Here is a 21,113-nt window from a genome sequence, read left to right as displayed (position 1 = left end):
GGAATTACCAAATAAATAGTATTGGGTCATTCCCCATTAAGCTTCTATTGCCAGACCTCTCTATTTGATTGGCATGTGGGTTGGTGGGATTTAAATGTCCCCCACTGCATTACGCTTCACTCTTCTCACAAAGGGCATGCAGATGTTAAGTGTCTTGCGGCATCTTCCATGGCATGTGCAAGCTATATTAAAAATGTGTGCAGTCACTCGGTCCTACAAGTTTCCTCAGTGGGTTTCGCTTTTGAATCCAGTCCTGGATTTGTTCTGGTAAGCTCTCGGTCAGCATGGGCCCTTGACCATGAGGGAACATCCACCTTATTCCACCTCTAAAGACCATCGGAGTTTCAGTGGGTGGTGGGGTGGTAATCGGATAATTTGGAATCAGGGAGGGCATCATGCTGGGGGCGCTGGGGCCCGGCAGGCAATAAAAGTAAAACATATTGTAGGGCGGAACATACTTCACCCACTCTCCATTTCATGCAGGTCTTACACCTGAAGGAAATTCGCCAACATATATTATAAAATCAATAGATCAATCTACAAGTAAAAATGAAAGCCTTTCCAAACTATATCTAGATTTTAGTATTTCTACTGGTGGTTGTCTAATCCCACTTGGGCCTCTAACGGAGTCAGTATAAATTGATGAACATCATGATCCCTGTAATAGGCAATGTTTCCTTAATTTACTTACTGCTTTAACTTGTTTATCTACTTTAGTTGATCATTGTCGTACTAAATCCTATTTTACGTCATCAGTGACACACTAAAGTCTTTAATGTGGCTTTAAGTTTGGCTGATATAATGTTTGCTGTGCTCTCATTTCTCACGTATGTCTCAGTCATGTATTAGTTATTCCTGGAAGACATTCCGCCAGTTTGGCCATTCACCCCCCGCCCCAACAACTTAGAGCTGCCTTTATCAAATGCCTCAGAGCATTCTACGAGGAGCAATGTGTATATATACCTATCTGTGATAAACGCGGTACTTCTACCACTTGTGAGTTTTACCTGAGGAATTGCTGGCCTGAGATGTCAAGATGATATACTGTAGGTGGTGGGCCAGGCGGCCAGGGGAGGGGCCCTCCATGTGCTTTGCAGGTGGGCCCCCTCAAGTTTCATAATGCCACTGGTTCCATGCACACAACAATCCTAGACTACCATGCACAGGTTGCTAGTGCGAACTAGATCATGCAGCCTCAACTGTCTTTTCACGGCACGGACGAATAAACCACATGCAGATTAATTGATGCAGACCCGCGCACTCAATGCATAGCCCACTTTCTATTAAAGTTAACAAAGTCAGGTGAGAGCCAAAAATGCATTACCTTCATCACCGCTGTCCCAATCTGTTAAGCAGTGAGTGACATTATCATCCAGGAAAGAAGTAGTTTTCAAGTTTTATATGTAATTCGATGGGGTCTGTACCTCTAGTGCTCTACTTATGGCCATCCCATCCTCGTTGCCAGGTTTAAGACCACACAGGCATGTGGTTAAAGAGGTTTTATTCTCAGAGATGAGTAATGTACATACAACCAACCCAAGGCAGACCGGCTTAAACCGCTAGCCTTGGAATTCCCAGGTTCCTAGGCAACCAAGCATGACATGACAAGCATAGAGTGCCTCTCTATGTATTTGATCATTATGTTTAACATTGCCAAATAATTAAAACACCACCCATGGAAGGCCACTTAAAACGCTGACTACAGGCCTGCCATTGCAGCCTGTTTGAGTGTGAACTTGCATCTCTCACAACAGACATAAGTTTCTTTATATCTGAAGTCACTGCACTCGAAACCTATATGTCACCCCTATGCGAGGCTCTTCAGTCCTGAGGGCAGAATGCTTGGTTATAAGTATGAGGGTGCCTCTACATGAGCAGGACACCCCTACACACCCTGGAGTCGATTCTCCAAGCTTTGTAAATGCAGTCAGTCATTTGAAGGCATATAGTGGTCATTTGTCATTACGAGATGACTAACTATATAATGGCAGTGCCGCACCTGGTCATGTTTGGTATCAAACATGTTGGAATCATACACCAACACCAATTCCCGGTACTCCCGGTAACAGCCTTTCACGGTCTGCCAGCAAGCTAGTGGTGCCGCTGACCACAGACACAAGCTGAGCTTGAGCAGGGGAAGGCAGAACAATACGTTTTCTGTCACAGGGAAGAGTGACCACCTCCCAGACAGGACTTAGTGTATTGAGCTGGGTTCAGGACGCTTGCCAGCATCACGCTTTGAAGGACACATGTGGTGCTCTCCTTGCATACTTCAGTTTGAACCAGTTCAGGGAGCCCTTTGCTCTCGTTCTGTAGCAAAACTGAACAAAGGGCATGGGAATACCTTCCCATCTTCCAGCTCCTCCTCTGGGAGTGACCCCCAAGTCAAACTAACCCTCTCCCAAGGGTAATTAAGGGTTGGGGAGGTCATCAGATTTGTTGTGGGACAAGAGTCAACCCTGAAATAACATTGCTCTTCAATCTTCTGGACACTTGGACTTTGTTGGACTTCGACTGGAACGGAGACTGCACAAAAGAAGACTCCTGCTGCTCCTGGTCTCACTGTTCTTCAACTCTTCTTCATCGTCTGTGTCTGTGCTTCTGCCAGGTTCTTCAACATACCTGTGGGCATCAAGGACATCTGAAGATATCTCCCTTGGAGTGAAGGAGTCACTCCTCTGCATCTGCAGGTACGGCAACAAAGCTTACCGGACTGATGCTCTGGTTGTTTTATGGACTTCCTGAGGTTGAGCAGCACAATTGGTGGATCTGCAACTCCCTCGAGGCCTGACTTGTTCTCTCAGCAAATTTGAGACCAGTATCCTTTGTCGGAACTGCTGGGACCAAGCCACTATGCACTGCATTCACTTGCAGTTGCGAAGGCTTGTGGGTTCTACACTCTAGAGATCTTTGTGCTACAAGAAGCTCCAGCTTCCAGCAACTCTTCCTTCCAAGTGCAGTATCCTCACCGCATCCTCTGCACTATGGGCCTTCAGCCTGGTGAGCTGCTCGTGGTCCTCTTGCAACTCCTGTGCCTTTGGCCTGTGGGTCCTCCTGAGGGTCTTCTCTTGCTTCAGTGGGCTTGAGGCTTGCTCTGACTCTCCTGTTGACCATATGCAATCAGTCTGACCCTGTGCCTCATGGGAACAGTCCAGCCTGAACTGCCAAGCCATGTCTTCCCTGGACCGGAAACAAGCATCCTGGGACCGGTTTCGGGTTCATAACCCTCATCGCCAGGCTATCTTGAACCAAGTGGCAGAGTGAGCAAGGGACCCACTTCTGGGCATACCCTGCGAACTCAGGGCGAACAAAGCGATACCAAAGGGGATGACGGACGGAGCGTTTGAGCAAATCAAAAAAGACATTGTCCTGATAACCACTATCCTGTTAGGCCACTGTCCTAGGAGGCACTGTCCTTGTAGTCACTGTCCTGACAGGCACTGTCCTGGTAGGCCACTGTCCTGGTAGGATACTGTGCTGGTAGGCCAATACAGCGCTCAAAACAGCACACAAGGAAGTGCTGCCATAACATGCTAGCACAAAAGAGCCATCATTTCAGGTAAAAGCCTTGCACCACTCTTTTTTAGATGTATTTTACAGTGCTGTGTAAAAAAAACACAATGGATCTCAGCTTTTGGGTCTGTAAAGTCATGCTTTATTTGTACTTGTTTGTTCCCACAGCATCTGCTTTTTTTAGTTTCCTCTGGTGATTTTTAATGTGTTTCCCAACAATTACGATACCCAGGAGATTTGCATACTACTGAAATGAATGTGTTAATAATACCAGGCAGATGCTCCCTTCTGAAGTGCCTGGAAATGAATGTCTGCCTTGAAAGGAAGTTGCACATTGCAGAATTGGAAAGCTCGACCACGCGCTGAATATTTCTTGGAGAGGTTCATAGAAGGTGCCATGTTGAAATTCACATGAAATTGTGAATGGAGTTAATCTGGGAAGCACGTTGCATCATTGATTGTCTATGAAGTAAGTGCAAAAAAGTCTTCTTGCCACAGGTCATATGAGCTTCCAGGTTCAGATGGTAAAGTCCACGATGGGAGATTTAGGGGTGTGAATGAGGCATCGCCGGAGGGCTGGCTCTCCAGGGCTGGGAGCCCCCTCAGGCCTAAAGAGCGAGGAACAAGCATTGGCATAGCCAACAGGTCTCGCCTTTGGGGCCTTATAAGTGTTTAACCATGCAACAGTTAATGTTGTTGCACCAAGGATATTGTGCTGCATAACTAAATACTTATAAGGTCCCAAAAGCGAGACCTATTGGCTATGCCAATGCTTGTTAAGTATTATTGTGTATTATGTTGATATCTACGGGCAGGAGATATACCAGTGTGTTAGTGATTGCATTGTAAATAAATAGTATTATTTTTACGTAAACACTGTGTGGTTCCTTCTCATCTAATCTACACTAAAGATTAAACTGGTAAAACAAGCTGCTTAACTCTCCTTCAAGATAGGCCGAAGGTTGCTTTCCACAGCAACCAGTTTGGGAGCTTTCTATGGTTATAAAATACCACTAAAATCACCATAGGGTTGCCTGGATTAGTGCAAGGTGCATCACTTATATAAGCGAGCACCATATACTAAGCCAGCCTCCTCCACTGTTATTGTTAAGTTCCTGGATATTACCCATCTCCATATGGTTTGAGCTTCGCGAGATAGAGGTTTCAAGTGAGTTTTTCCTGCTTGTTCAGATAAAACATTGTTGTTGTATTGTCTGTTTGAACAAGAAGGGAGTTTGTTATTGATATAAGAAAAACTTCAGAGCCAAATAAACAGCTCTCTAGAACACACTCTAGAATACCGATGTAAGTCTTTTCTTTTGCGACCATACTCCTTTGGTTTTTAAATGTCCCATGTGAGGATCCAACGCCTTACTGGGAGACTCTGATGAAACAGTATTCTTATCAGGAGAATATGTGTCTGTTCCCACCATGGAAGAGAATGGCTTGCAGACTGTGAGAGGGTTAGTTTCTTTTCCCAGTGGTCCAATAACTGATTTAAATGGTCATCTATGAATTGTTCCAAGGGCCTCATGTGAAGTCCTGCATTTGTTGCTCAAGTATGAATTACCTTTAAAAAACAGAAGACGGGGCGTGGCGAAGATGGCGGAGTGAGTGGTCGCATCCGCCGCGATCTCCTCCGAGCCTGGGCCCCTAAGCCGCTGAAACCTCGCTGATCTCCCCCCACGTTGCTATCAATCGGCAGCGGAAGGTGAGGGGGACCCCTATGTCTCGGTCTCGAGAGACAAAGAAGCTTGGGGCCGCGATCGGAGGGCCCCGGGAGCAGTGTCGAGAGTGGAGGCGGCCTTAGACACAGGCCAGAGGTGGAGCCGAGTTTGCCCCGCGGCGGTGGCTGAGCCTGGAGGGTGTCCTGAAGCTGCGGAGCCTGCCCAGAGACGGGAGCAGCACGTACCTGATCTCGCAGATATCCCGGAGGGGCCCGACCGGCTGATCCCTGGAAGCAGAGGTGCGGAGGTGCAGGGGGTGCAGGTCCGGGACCGGGTGCTACGTTGGGCCGGGGTCGCGGCCTGCGCGCCGGACCTAGGTGAAGCTAGGAAGACCCCCCGATCTGCCTCACTCCACTGGAGGTGCCGGGGAGGAGTCGAATTATGTCCCGGTGGAAGCGAGTGGCCCCGACGGGGAGGAGGAGGCCTTCGGGAGTCAGCTGAATACTGAGCCGCCGTTGGAAAGGCAAATCACGCGACGCCGCGGCTGCGGCCCGTGCCCCCGGCCTCGCCCCGAGGAGGGTTTGAAGCGGACGAACCTCCCGAGCTAACGCGGGTGGAAGCATTCTGCCCCCTTCCACTGTACCTGATCCTGCCCGCCGTGTTGGCGTCCCACGTCATCGGGCCTGGAGGGAGTCCTGATTTAGCGCGGCCTGCCTGGCGAGTGCTCTCCAGGACTTAGTGGGGGTGCGGAAGCGGGTCGCATACGCAGTAAGGACTGCACTGCCCCCCCGCGTGACCGTGCCGAGTGTTGAGGTGGGTTGCTCGGGCCTGGCCTGGAGATCTGGCAGGTCCCGGGAAGTGGGGTCTGATTCGGAGGCGACCCTCATCACAGGGAGGGAAGTGTTGGAGACGAGTGCCCTGCTCAGTGGGTGCCCGGGAGACCGGAGGGGCTTAGAGACGCACTCGACCGAAGGAGGCTGCTGGTGGAACCAAGAAGGGATTGCAGCTCTGCCCCCTTGATCGTACGTGGCCCGGGCAGCGGAGTGTGAGGCCCGGTTGGACAGCGGTGAACCGAGACTCCTACCGGCGTGGAAATCTACGCAACGCTGCGGCTGCGGCCTGCAATTTCGGAGTTGCCTGTGGACGGCGGGCTTCGCTGGCTGGAGTGGGGGGCGCCCCGTCCAGCTCTCCCTCCGCATTGCCTAGGAGGGGTTGGATGCCTGCTGGCCCAGTCTGGCGAGTGGCCTTCCAGGCCCATTGGAGGTGAGGTGGCGCGGTGGGAAGGCGGCTGACCTGGCCTGACTCCCAGTGCGTGACTGCGCCAGGAACGAGGGCGCCCTGTTCCCGCTCAGACTGAGGGGCTGTTGATGGTATTAGCGCTGTCCGGGAAGCAATCGGTGAATTAGGAGGTGGTGCACGGTGGTAACTGAGTTGCGCACCGAGTGGTGGGGAATGCCACGCCTTCATTACCCGCAGTTGGGACAGCGAAGACCAGTGCAGGCCTGGCAAGTGGAACAGGAAGCTCAGGAGATAGCCGGATTTTGGGGTGTGCGGACTGTAGACGACGCGTAGGAGCACAGGGGAACCGAGAGAGAAGTGCGGGCCGATTGGCGGGTGCCCCGGGAGAGCGGCAAAGGGCTGCGGCCGTTCAGTGTTTCTGCAAGTAGCCAAGGAGTCCAGTATACCGCGCAGAATGGCCGGCAACAAAGGGAATAGGAAGGGTGATCACACCCTACCGGATATGCTGAACAGGGGCACTGCGAGGCAGGATCGGGGACAGCATTCCCCAGGACAATCGAGCAGCTCCCAGGGGCCGAGTGGAGGGGAGCCGCCGGTCACCAGGTCCTTTCTTGAATCACTCTTCAGCTCCCTGCGAGAGGACTTTCAGACATTGAAGCAGGAGGTGGCGGGGGAGGTTCGAGAAGTGCGGAGGGAAGTCGATGCCCTGGGTGAGAGGGTGACCTCCGTGGAGGAGGCCGGACACTCCCAAGATGAAGAGATCACGCAACTTCAGCAAGAGGTGATACGGCTTCGGGACCAACAAATCGATCTTCAATCACACGCAGAGGACCTTGAGAACCGGTCCCGGAGGAACAACATTCGGGTCCGGGGTGTGCCTCTCGGAGAGGAAGGGGAGGACGCCGAGGGCTACCTGCGAGACCTGTTCAAAGAGATATTGGGTGAGCCAACCGATTTTCTTGTCAGGATAGACAGGGCGCATAGAGTGGGCCTGCGGCGCCGATCCTCAGCTCCCCCCCGACCTCTTGGCTTTCCTGCCGGATTACCCCTTGAAGGAGAGGATCCTCCGCGAGGCCCGAACCAAACCCTCTCTGGAGTTTAGGGGTCACCATGTGGCCCTCTTCCAAGATCTTTCAGTGGTCACGTTGCAGAAGCGCAAGTCCTTTAAAATAGCGACTGACTTCCTACGGGAGCATGACACTCAGTATTCGTGGGGTCACCCGTTTCGCCTCATCTTCCGATGGGATGGCACATTGCATCAGCTGCGCTGCGCTCCCTTCAGGACACCTGCGGGGTGCTGGGCATCACTGCAACTGACGAGGACGCGCCCACCCCACGACGTAGACGTGTCACTAGGGATGGCTGGCAGTCGGTCCCTGGCCGCCGGCATTCTACCTCCTCAGCAAGACCGGACTCACCTACTATCCGGGCGGAAATGGATAGCGCAGTGAGAGGAGTGGCCAGAGATTCGGCAGCCGGTGAAGTTGCGCTGACTGCCTAAGAAGAACCCCGGGGGGAGATCAACATCACTTTCTTGGTATTGCAGGTTTGGGGACCCGGAGGAGGGGGGGGAGTGGGTGGTTGCGTAGTGGCTGGATGTCCACTTCTGTGACTTTCCACAGACTTGTCCGTTATGGACCGGACTGGGACAATGGTTCCTCTGGAGCAGTTTGGGGGAAGGGGGGTGTGGGGTGGGGGTTGTGGGGGGGTCTAGTTGGGGTGTGGGAGTTTCAGGGAGGGATCCAGGAGTTGGGTGAGGGAGAGGGGGTCGTCCAGTGCGCCATGCAGGTACTTGCTGTTATAGCGACCTTCATTTACCTTGTCTTGGCCAGATGGGGACACGGCACGCTTGCGGGGAGAAGGGGAAAGGTTGCACAATGCGCTGCGCAGCTAATGGATACGCTGGAGTCGGCCACACACTGAAGGTTGCGTAGCGGAAGAAGTTGCGTGACCACATACTGTCTCTTCTTTGCCTTTTTGCTCACACCTTCCGCGGCCTCTGAACAGTGTAGTCGTGCTTTCACACACACAATCCATTATGCCTCCTTACTCTTTTGTCCGGGGTTTGAATAATCCCGTCAAGCGGCGGGCAGTGCTTTCCCTCTTGAAGAAAGCTCATGCGGACATAAGCCTCCTCCAGGAGACGCACCTGCTGCCGCAGGACACACATAGACTACGCTCACATAAGTTCCCAGTCCAATTCTTCTTCTTCTTCTCTTGCGCCACTAAGACAGCAGGGGTGGCGATTCTGGTAGCCAGACACTTTAAGGGGGAGCATTTCCATAAGTTCGCCGAACAGAAGGGCAGATTGCTAGCGCACAGGTTCAGGATGGGGGGACTCACGTTCACGATTGGATCCCTCTATAGCCCCAATGATCGACTGGAACGTTTCCTGCAGTCAGCGGTGGAGGATATCACTGCCTCGCCAGACAGACATTATTCTCGGTGGAGATTTTAATATGATTTTTGACTCTGCTGTGGACAGATCGGCGCAGCGCTCCCCGCAGGTCGGGGAATTCTCGGCCTGCTGTAAAGCACGGCTAGCGGAGGTAGACCTTCTGGACCTTTGGCGTCATATGCACCCCACAGACAGGGATTACTCATATTATTCCCACGCGCATAAGACATATGCGAGGCTTGACCACCTTTTGGTTACGTCTCCGGTGCAGGCGCTGTTCTCGGAAGCGGACATGGGTCTGTTATCTCTGTCGGACCACGCTCCAGTTGGGGCCACGCTGTGTCTACCCCCCGCAGCTCATCCTCCGAAGACATGGCGTCTCCGGGATACCCTGCTACATAGGAAGGTGGTGGTGGACCGTATTGAGGATGCGCTCCGAGACTATCTGGCCCACAATGATAACGCTGACACTGCCGGGGCCACACAGTGGGCGGCCCTGAAGGCAGTCCTCAGGGGAGAATTTTTAGCGATCTCTGCAGCCGAAAACAAGGAACGACGGGCCAAGAGGGAAGAACTTACTGATAGGGTTCGTGAGCTTGAATTGATACACCGCAGGACGGGGGCACCCAGGATCTGGCGACAGCTCAAGGAAGCGAGAAAGCTTCTGGCAGCCCTGGACCTGGATCGGGCGGAGTACGCGGCACTCTGGCTGCGCCACGCCTTCTATACAGGGGGAGACCGTTGTGGTAAGTTGTTGGCCAATAGGCTCCGAGTTGCACGTCAGAGCCAGCTAGTGAGGGAGATTTCTGACTCCGCAGGGGCAGTGGAAACGGAGGATGCTCGTATCTCGGCCATGTTCCGCGGGTTTTACGCGAACCTTTACACCGGTGACCCACCGGACGAGGCGGCCATGGCCTCCTATCTGGATTCGGTCACCTAGCCCTCCCTGGATCCTTTGCAGGCGGAACACCTGAATAGGGATATTAGAATAGAGGAGGTGGTGTCGGCCATTGCCAGACTTAAACATGGCAAGCCGCCGGGCCCGGTTGGCTACACCGCGCTCTTTTATAAAACGTTCTGCACGTCGCTAGCCCCTATCCTTACTCGCCTTTTTAACTCATTTGCGGAACCCGGGGCCATTCCGCCTGATCTCCTGCGAGCTTCCATTACGGTCATCCCTAAACCAGGGAAGGACCCGAAGCACTGTGGGTCCTACAGACCGATATCCCTTTTGAACGTAGACTTAAAACTCTACACGGGGATCTTGGCCAGTCGACTAGCACCTCACTTACCCGGTCTTATCGACCCTGATCAGGCGGGCTTTATCCCGGGGAGACAGACGGTCGACAATACAAAACGGGTAGTCCTCCGGCTAGAGAAAGCCTCCCGGATCCCGGGGGAAAGAATGATGCTAGCAGTGGACGCGGAGAAGGCGTTCGACTGAGTGCATTGGCCCTACCTGGAACGGGTCCTGGTGAAGGCAAGCATAGGGGAAAGGTTCCGCTCCATGATCCTCAACTGCTACAGGGAGCCGACAGCTGTGGTCCGTGTGAATGGGTACACTTCTATGGCCTTTAACATCGAAAGGGGCACTAGGCAGGGATGCCCACTCTCGCCCTTGCTCTTTGCTTTATACATGGAGCCGTTTGCTCAACGGGTCCGTGACAACCCGGCTGTGGCAGGGATACGGATGGGAGGCTTCACGCACGCTATCAGCCTCTATGCTGACGATGTCATCTTTTCGTTGGCTACGCCCCGGACAGCCTTACCGGCCTGCATAGAGGAGCTGGCCTCCTTTGGAGCAGTCGCGGGCTTTAAGATGAACATGGGGAAGTCGGTGGCTTCAGATATCTCCCTGGAGCCGGCCACTAGGACGTACCTGCAGAATAGATTCCCCATGCTCTGGTCGTCAGAGGCGGTACCCTACCTGGGGATTATGATAGCCCCCACGTTACCGGCTATGGTTTCGGCTAACTACACGGCTCTGGGGGCAAAGATTAGGGAAGAATTAGGTCTATGGAATCGCGGCATCCTCTCTTGGTTGGGCAGGAATGCAGCCATTAAAATGACGGTCTTACCGCATGTTCTTTATTTGTTCAGGGCTTTGCCGCTCCAGCCGCCGGCCGGGTGGATCCCGCAACTGCAGTCGGAGGTGGCGCGTTTCATTTGGCAAGGGAAAAAGCCCAGAATGCACAGGGTCCTCTCACTTCTGGCCCCTGAGGCGGGAGGTCTGGGAATCCCTGACTTTTGTTAATATTTTCAGGCAGCGCAGCTGCGGTATTTCGTGGAATGGTGCAGATGGGAGTTTGATAAGCATTGGCTCTTCCAGGACCAAGCGGTGGCAGGCAGACCTCTGCAGGAGGTCCCGTTCTTGCGCCGGTCTCACCGACCTAAGAATCTGTACGCCTCTTTTATCACTAGGGTGCCTCTGAGGGTCTGGGATGCTACTTGCATCAAGTATGACCTCACCTCATTCCCGTCGCCGCTCACGCCGTTAGTGGACAACCCAGACTTTGCCCCGGGAATGGAAAAGGGGGCATTCACACACTGGAGGCAGGCGGGGTGTAGAGCTCTGTGTCTTATGTATGGCCCTGAAGGGGTTGTCCCCTTTCCGCAGTTCCGTCAAGAGTTTTCCCTCCCCGAGACCGAGCGACATCGCTATATGCAAGCCCGCCACTGGGCTCTCCAACCACAGGTGAAAGAGATGGCAGATAGACATTTCTCACTGTACGAGAGATGGCTACTGTCACGTACATCAGATTCGAAATTGATCACGGATCTCTATAGGTTTTTACAACAACCTTCAACGCACTTCTACAACCCGGGGAGAGAACGCTGGGAGAGAGAGCTAGGGAGAACGTTAAGCCCCAGGGAGTGGGAACACATTTCCTATTGGGCACGCCACTCGGCATATCACATGGGCCTCACTGACACACTGACCAAGGTTTCCACCTATTGGTACCACACACCTAAGCGGATCCACGAATTTGACCGTAGTAAGGAGGACACATGTTGGCGAGGGTGCGGGCACCGGGGTACACTTACGCACATTTTATGGGACTGTCCTCTCTTGGACGCCTATTGGAAGGAGGTGCTGGATGAAATAGACTCATTTTGGCATTGAGCTCCCGCGCTTCCCTGCGTACACCCTGCTGGGACTTCGAATGGACTGATGTACCCCCTCAGATCCCGTAGAGGTAGGCAAATAGCCATCGCCCTAGGTTCTGCGGTCCAGAACATCTTGATACATTGGCGCACCACCACAACACCCACCATCAAGGGCTGGCTCCATAGACTGTGGCATGTGCTGGGTATGGAAAAATTGTCCCTCATGGTGGCAGGGGATATAGCGCAATTTAACGAACTCTGGCAACCATTTCATTCCTTACTGCTCACAGAGTTAAGGGAACTTACCTGTCCCAAATACCTCCGCCTCATGAGGCTCACGAGCCCAGCAGCGCCTGACCAGTGAACTGGTACGAGACTCACGTTCCCTGTGAGAGGCGGCTTTGATGTACGCTTTGGATGGAGCTTGTGCACTGGACGACGGGTGAGGAGGGAGGGGGGGGTTGGGTTAGGGGAGTTGGGAGGTGGGGTTTGGGGGGTGTTTGCAATGAAAATGTCGTGTCATACTGGGACAATGCATTCTTTCTACTGCCGTGTTAGATTAACACATGGGGACTGCGCCTAATAGCTTTTTGCCAAGGTCGGGGTTCTTCCAGCCCCCACAGGTTGCTCCATGATACTGTGTATTTGTCTTGGTGTGTCATGCTGAATAAAATACTTTAAACTTACAAAACAGAAGACATGAGACATTTGGCAAAGCAGGAACAGTTTGTTTAATTAAATGCTTTGGCCTGGAGACAGTTACAGAAATGGGGTCTGATGATTGTCTCAATGTACAATCAATCTGAGAGGTATTTTATACAGTTCATTGAGTACCATAAAATTGTTCTGGCCCAGGGTCAGACTGATTTGCATATGGCCATGTCTGAACTGGGGTGGCTGAGTGAGCTAAAGAATGGTGATGGATTAAACCCAGATTAGTTGACTGGGGGTGAGTGTTTGATTTGCTCAAACGCTCCGTCCATCATCCCCTTTTGTATCGCACAGTTCATTGCATGGCAGGCACCTGAAGGTTCCTGCCACGGGGTGCAGGGATGAACTGCACCTTGTCTCTTTACACTGCGGTCAGAATGAATGTTCCCATTGTAAAGAATAGTATTGCAAACGAACAGTGTTTGGTCGCATCCTAATTGCTGGTTTGGGACCTCCTACAGGAGGTTGGTCGGTCCCACAACCAAATCGATGTCGGACGGACACCGGTCCGTCCAATATCGAAATCAACCCAGTAGTGTTCTAGCTTGGTTTTGTGGGTTCATTAATCTTTTTTAAGATTTGATTGTTCAAATATTACTTTTTTCTTTTTTGTTTTTAGAGTGTGTTGTCTATGTTACTGTTATTTTCGAGAGGACCATTTCCATTTGATGTATTTAATTTGAACTGGGATCTCCTGCCACACATTGTTGCGACTCCTATGAATGTTTTGTGATTATATATTATCAACAATACTAAGACCCTATGTTGTGAATTTACATTGGTTTTAATATCAATTTGTTTATTGAATTACTAACTTTTTTTGGAGTGTTGAGGCTTCAATGTAATTTCTCGGTTATTGGCATTTCTTTAGGTTACGATGTGAATTTGCAACTAGGTAATGGATCTACTTTAATTTGTAATAACTTTACACGTCCTAATGAAAGACTTACTGATTAACAAAGTGATACCTTTAAGGCTCTCAACTTCTGGCATTTCATTCATTGGATAATATCTTGCAGGGCCTATGCACCTTTGGTGTATGCTGGTATCACTCTGGGTGGTTCACTGACAGAATATCGAGAAAAAAATATTGAGGAAAAAATATCAAGGAAAAAACTAGAGAATACAAAAATAATGACTGCCTATACTTAAAAAGGTAAGTACAGAAATATTTAAAAAAAACATTTGTTTACAATAATATATTTGTATTAAAAATAAAAAATATAAAAATATATAATTTAAAATATAAAAATAAACATATATTAAATATATACTTATATAACCAGTCTGCATAGTTCAGTGGTGTTGGTTCTTAGGCATAATCGACCGCACAATTATCATAGGGAACTTTTAACTTGACTGTTGCGAGTGGACTAATAATGATTGGTGTTGGCAGATCCTACTAAATGCATCAAATAGAAACCATACTTCCAAAAATAACAATAAAATAGACTAAACACCCATCATTTTCACTTTTTTATAGGTGTCACCCAATAACAATTTACTAGGGGTTCCATTTTGATTTACACATCATCTGTTGTAAATGACATATCTAATCACAGAGATTTGGCCTGTACATGACACGCTTTCTTATGTTTTATTTCAATAGAATTAACCACCAAAACGTTTACTCCTAGTGGGATTCTAGTAACAATCTGCATAATGCTGATGTTGTTTTGTTACTTACTTAGGTTGTCGATTTCGATGCGTTAGGAAAGTACTCTGACCATTGGTTGGAGCCGTTCCGACTGCATCGAAACGTCCTGTTCGGATTCATTTCAGACCGACCCATTTGGATGGAGTTGGTCAGAAAGGAAATTGGAACTGGATTGCCGAATGGCTTCCAGAGAGCTCAGAGAGCCCGTCTGCCATTCGGAAATTCTCCTGTAATCCCAAGGGCGGCTCTTTCCCCCCGAGGGATTACTTTGTAGGATTACGACAGCCTTTCTGTGCCGGCCTTCTGACACAGAAAGGCTGTCAGAAGTCGATTTTGTTGCCCCCCAGCAGGGCCACCATGGGTGCATGGCCTCCGGGTTGAGGCCTGTTGATCCCTGCACCCCACGGCAGGCACCGTGAACTGCACCTGGGCTCTTTACACTGAGAGTGCGCATTCCAGTCAGAATTAATACTCCCATTGTAAAGCATCCTAATTGCTGGTTTGGGACCGCTGACAGGAGGTCGGTCGGTCCCACAACCGAATCGATGTCAGACGGACTCTGGTCCATCCAGCATCAAAATTGGCCCCTCAGTAGTGTTCTAGCTTGTTTTTTTGTTTTTAGAGTGTGTACTCTATGTTACTTTTAGTTTTTAGAGGACTGTTTCCATTTGATGTATTTAATTTGAATTGGGATCTCTTGCCACACATTGTTGCGACTCCTATGAACGTTTTGTGAGTATATATTATCAACAATACTAGCTCCCTATGTTGTGACTCTACATTGGTATTAGTATCAATTTGTTACTAACTTTTTTCTAGTGTTGAGGCTTCAATGTAATTTCTCGGTTATTGGCATTTCTTTAGGTTACAATGTGAAATCGCAACTAGCGAATGGATCTACTTTAATTTGTAATAACTTTACATGTCTTAATAAAAGACAAGGGGCCAGATGTAGGTAATTCTATTTTACCGATTCATAAATACCGAATTTTACCGATTCAGTATTTATGAATCGGTAAAATAGAAGTAGTGAGATGTAGGTAGATTTCTTTTTCAATTTACCGAATCAATAAGAATCGGTATTTACCGATTCGGTTAAATACCGAATCGGTATTGCCCATTGAATCCTATGGGGTGTGACAGAATATTGAGGAAAAACATGTTGAGGAAAAAAATATAGAGGAGAAAAATATAGAATACAATAATATCAACAGCCTATACTTAAAAAGGTAAGTACAGAAATATAAAAAAATATTGTTTACAATAATATAGTTATATATTTATTTTTTAGATACATAATTTGAAATATTAAAATAAACATATATTAAATACATTAATTAAAAAAGATATATTTATATGTATATTTTAACGAATATAACAAATATCGCCAGTAGGTAGTTATAGTTAGGGCATTGTTTCTATTCAAAAAGGATTTGCGAATCCTCCCGAGCATGAGCTTAATTCTGATTGGCTGCTAACACTTCAAATCAGAATGTGTTGGCAGCAATCTTGTGACTCAGTTAAAAAAAGGTTAAAAAAACAAGAAAATAGGGCAGTGTAGAAACACCCTGACCCCCTAGGCCTTCTCAGAGGGTCCCAAAAAACATTTAAAAAAAATAAATAGGCGGGGTTCACGCAGGGTGCGCGAATGAGGCTGAAATTCTTTTTAGAAAACGAAGCGCGGTCTAAAACGCTTCGTTTTCTTTCAGCCCCCATAGATAATAGTGCATGCAATTGCTTTACTTTGCTCCTCTGCAGTAGATCCGTGCATGCTGTTGCTTTCACTTCGCTCCTCTACAGATCCACCAGGCTGTTGATTTCATTTTGCTCCTCTGTAGATAAGGCCAAGTTGTTGCTTTCACTTTGCATGCTGTTGCTTTCCCTCTGCTCCTGTGTGGTGGATCCGTGCCTGTTTCTTTCATTCTGCCATCACCTTGCCACTGACCCCCCTTTTGCTCAGTTTCCAGGTTCATGGGCCCATCCAGCGGGATGAACATGGCCAGCATAGGCACACTGAGCGGGATCGCAGAGACCGCCAAGTTCATGGCCCCCTTCCACACAGCGCCCCACAGGAAGCGACGGTTGCTCTTCTCGCAAGTACAGGTCTACGAGCTGGAGTGGCGCTTCAAGCAGCAGAAGTATCTGTCGACACCTGAGTGGGACCACCTGGCCAGCATGATTCATTTGACTCCCACCCAGGTGAAGATCTGGTTCCAGAACCACTGCAACAAGATAAAAAGGCCAGGCCAACGACAAGGCCAACCAGCAACTGCAGCAACAGGACGGCTCCCGGTGTCAGCAACAGCCCCCACGCAGGGTGGCAGTGCTAGTGCTGGTCAAGGATGGCAACCCATGCCAGGGCGGCTCCAGCACCTCTACTTCCAGCCAGCAGAGCGGGGTTGCGCTGTGGCCCTCCAGTAGCGTGTCCCACCAACAGCAGCAGCAGGTGAGCTCCCTGAGTCAGGCGCAAGACCTGGATGACATGTCCCTCAGCCCTCCATCCACAGGCAGGTAGCCGGCATGGCCCAGATGGACGCCTTGGGGGCTGACTAAAGCATCGGCATGGTAAACGCCAATGTGCTCTATGGCAGGACATGGTGATGAGAGGGCTTTGTGTGCACACACACACATCGGCGACCAGTGTGACAGCCACAGACTCGCGCACCCACATACAGTGCAGGCGGTGGCCCCACCAGAGGTGATTGTGGAGCTTTCTTGTGACTGTCAGGGAAGCGTATGCAGTAGGGGGCAGAGGACCATGTGAAACCTGCAAATGGAAACAAAAAAACTAATATATGTGGGTTCAAGGTGTCATGAGAGGTTACCGCTTACATGAACTAGACCCGTACCTGGGCACAATGGTTACCATTTACCAGGGACTTACAATGGTGCTAACGTTCTTGCCAATTGGGTCATAATTGTCTTGATTTAGGAAAAGAGCATTGGCACTGGTGCCTGGTTACCAGAGGCCCAGTGCCCTTCCAATCAATACCATCAGTACCAGTGAGCAAAATGTGGGGGTAGCCATGTCAAAAAGTGGTACTTTCCTACACACCCCATCCAAAATGAAAGCAAATGAGAGTAACCTTTCCCAAGAGAGTCTTCTTTGTCTGAGTGAAATAACCTGAAAAGACCATCTGCATTGGCATGGTCAGTCCCAGGTCTGTGCTCCACTGTACAGTCATTTTTCTGCAGGGAGATGGACCACCTCAACAGTTTGGGGTTTTCATCTTTCATTTGCATGAGGCACCTTCAGTGGTCAGTGGTCAGTTTGAACAGGGAAGTGAGAACCAACATGTATGGTCTCGGCTTCTTCAGGGACCAAACAACACAAAGGCTTCCCTCTCTTTTGCCCTCCATTGTAGCTCCTAGGGGAATAACCTCCTGCTAATAAAAGCAACAGGCTGGTCCTGGCCATCACCGTTGGTCTGTAATACGACATCTCCAATTCCACGCTCAGAGGCATCTGCCTGCACAATGAACTCCTTTGTATAATCTGGAGCTTTTAGAATGGGTGCTAAGCACATTGCTTCCTTCAGAGTTTCAAAAGCCTTTCACAGCTCACTGTCCAGTTTATTCTCTTACGTTGTTTCTTGGAGGTCAGTTCCATGAGTGGTGCCACAACAGTTCCATTCCCCCGTCATAAAACCCCTGTAGTACCCAGTCAAGCTAAGGAATGCCCTGACTTGAGTCTGGGTTGTTGGAGCCTCCCAGTGTAGAATAGTCTGGATCTATCAAAAGAATCAGTGAATTAAATCCCATTGAGTTGGTAAATCTAAGTTAATTTCACTGGTGGGTAAAGTGCAACTTTAGAAAGTTGTCACTTTGTTGCCCAATGTTTCCAGTGCCCGTTTATGGTTGTACTTAAGACAGCATTCTGGCCTCCTAGAGAGAAATGTAAATGACTCCCAGAACACAGCTGCGGCCCATGCAGATAAGAGAGGTGGGACCCGGGGGGGGGGGGGGGTATTTCAACAGGCTATGACGAGGGAAATTTAATAATTTATTTATTGTCCCTCAGCATTGTCTGTCAGAAACCCCGTCCACCGGGCCCCACCACTCTTTAATGCATGGGCTGCAGCAGCCAGGACAGCCTACAAAGGACCTGTCGGGTAGGAGATGTTATTAAGCCACACATGTTGTGAGCACAAACCGTGAGCTTCAAAGAGGAAGCCACCTTTGATTGGCAAATGGCAGGCACACATGAGAGGGACTACTCCTTTGACTTGTAAAACGGGGGTACCTGAGCTCTCCAGCAACGCACTGGAATCTTTTGAATCCCTACGTAACAAAGTTATTAGCTGGTTAAATGTTCACAGGCCCCTACCACCTAATCTGAGAGGAGAAGTATTGATGGTTAGAAGGGTCCCATGGGTTGGGTACACTGTTAAGAAAAAAGGGGGAGATTGCATAATTGTAAGTTTTAGGAGTTCTCAGGTTGCTACTTACATCTGCAATTGGTCCGGGAGTTCAGGGAACACATCCATAGAACTGGCCCCCCTGTCGTTTTTCTATCCCAATGTTGGAGACGCGACCATGAGGAGGGACGACGGCTGGACCAGGGTGGCATTTGCTGTTGATGGGTCAAGGTATAGGCCCCCTCGCTATGATACCCCTGTCTATGGCAATTATGTTCACCCCAATAGATTCAGTTGCCTCGACCAGGTTGACTGACTCTATATGGGCGCATCTGATGGGAATACATAAGGTGTCGTTTTTGAAACTGCTTGGTTGGGAATAGGAATAGATGTAATTGATAACACCAACCAAGACCTTGTTGAATTCCCTTTGGAGGGCTCATCTACCATCAGTCCCCGGGGCCATCCCGCTAATCTATCCCCGAGACCATTCTGTTCCAATCCAACATCTGAAGCTCCAACTGATTTGGGAGCATTACCGGACATGTCTGCACTACCATCCATAGGTAACGCTGCCGTGAGGACTAGGGGGACGGCATTTAAGACCCCCGTAGGACCCTTGAAGGTCCTCTCCTGGAATGTGTCAGGAATCGCCAACAAAGTAGATTCAAATGATTGGGTTTCCCTAGTAGGCAGCAATGACATCTGTCTCTTTCAGGAGACTTGGGATAGGGAACCCTTTCTTAGGGCGGGTTACGCAACTTTTTACATCAATGCTAAGTGGAACGGCAAATGGAGGCCTTCCGGTGGACTCGCTGTCTGGGTGGCCAGTCATATTGGTTGTAGTGCAGAGATAATACCAACTTTCTTGGAGGACATATTATGTGTTCTTCTTAAATGGCCTAACGCCCTCAATCTGGTGATTGTCAATGTGTACTCGCGCCCAGTCATTGCGTCCATGGAATCACCCACTTTGGATGATCTAACATCATTTTTGGGGCAACTCCCCACCGACTGTAAGATACTGATGGGTGGAGATTTTAACTGCCACTTCGTACCCCTGGAAGGGTTGAAGGAGGGTGCCCTAACTGCTGAAGACGATTATTGGGGGATCCCCCCATGCCAATCCCCCCATCCAAAATCATGGTCCCCTTTAGCGGTGCAGATTATGTCCCTGACTCTGAACTTCGCCCTGAGGGCTTGTAATGGGCGTACCCCATCTGATACCCCTTCAGCGTGTACCTTCAATAGGAAGGACCACGAATCGCGCCTGGACTACATTTTTGTAGATACAGGCTTGTGGTCCAAGGTCCAGGATTTTAGGGTATTAGAAAGATCAGATAGCGACCATAATGCCCTCTCATTAGATATGGCTCACCCTGCTCTTGGAGCAGGGTCGTCATCTACTGATTCAACTGAAGACATAGGGAATTTGGTTTTATGCAACAATAGACGCAGGGTAAGATGGGGTAATTTAGTAAGTTCAAAAGAGTGCATAACTAAAATTTATGAATTGGCACTCCCCAAGCTAGATGAAATAGATGGACTAATTACCCAACCTAGAGCCATAGATTTTAATGAGAAACTAGCCCAAATCCACATAGATTTAGTGGGAGCTTTAGGAGAGGTTTTTTACCCGGTGGTGGCGACCAGGAAGAAGAAGTCTCGAACCTCAGCTTGGTATAATTCTACTTGTAAAAAGATCAAGACCGAGCTGATTTCTACGATAAAGTCCGGCACTAATAAGAACAAGGTAGCTGAGCTCAGACGAAAATACAGGGAAGCCATGGCACAAGCAAAGTCAGAATGGGACTGGAACAGATGGCAGTACCTATCCCTAGCACTGGAAACCAGGGATTCTAGAAAATTCTGGTCTCTGGTTAACACTGGTACAGGCGAACCAAAACCAGCAGTGGAGCCAAATATTGCTGCCTCGGTATGGGAATCCCATTTTAGCAAATTGTATCAAGATACTCCTGAATTTGCTAATGAAGTGGCCCTTGATATTACATTTGATCCCGCAGTTAAATTAGAATTTACATTGGGTGAGGTAGTAAACGCCATAGAGAGACTGGTGCTGGGGAAGGCCCCAGGACTTGACAGACTGCCCTGCGATTTGTTTAGATATCATCCAGAGATTTGGGGCCCGTACCTCCTAATTCTTTTTAATTCCATCCAGGGAGACAATGGAGATCCCCTGTACTTGGCTGGGGGCAGAGATAGTACCAATTTTCAACAAGCATTAGAAATGCAATAGGTCTCGCAGCATTAGAGTTAGTGCTTTTAGAATTGTTAATGGTTTTTTTTGTAAATCTTTAGCATGAGGTTGAGGGTGAGTGAGGGTGAGTGAGGGTGAGTGAGGGTGAGGGTGAGTGAGGGTGGGTGAGGGTGGGTGAGTGTGAGTGAGGGTGAGTGGGGGTGAGTGTGGGTGAGTGTGGGTGAGTGTGGGTGAGGGTGAGGGA

The 21,113-nt window shown here is 49.5% G+C and overlaps 1 protein-coding gene and 1 pseudogene across 1 annotated transcript in view; one reads left to right on the top strand and one right to left on the bottom strand.

The window, feature by feature from the left end:
• Nucleotides 1-21,113, bottom strand: part of LOC147724935 (uncharacterized) — a 1,961,814-nt gene that overhangs the window by 1,924,331 nt on the left and 16,370 nt on the right. The window lies entirely within an intron of this gene.
• Nucleotides 10,454-16,894, top strand: LOC147724936 (homeobox protein Nkx-2.4-like; annotated as a pseudogene).

This window comes from Lissotriton vulgaris, chromosome 4_1, assembly GCF_964263255.1.
Source record: "Lissotriton vulgaris chromosome 4_1, aLisVul1.2, whole genome shotgun sequence".
NCBI classification, from domain to species: domain Eukaryota; kingdom Metazoa; phylum Chordata; class Amphibia; order Caudata; family Salamandridae; genus Lissotriton; species Lissotriton vulgaris.
The sequence above is the reverse complement of the archived record's forward strand: the minus strand, read 5'-3'. Positions and strand labels throughout refer to the sequence as shown.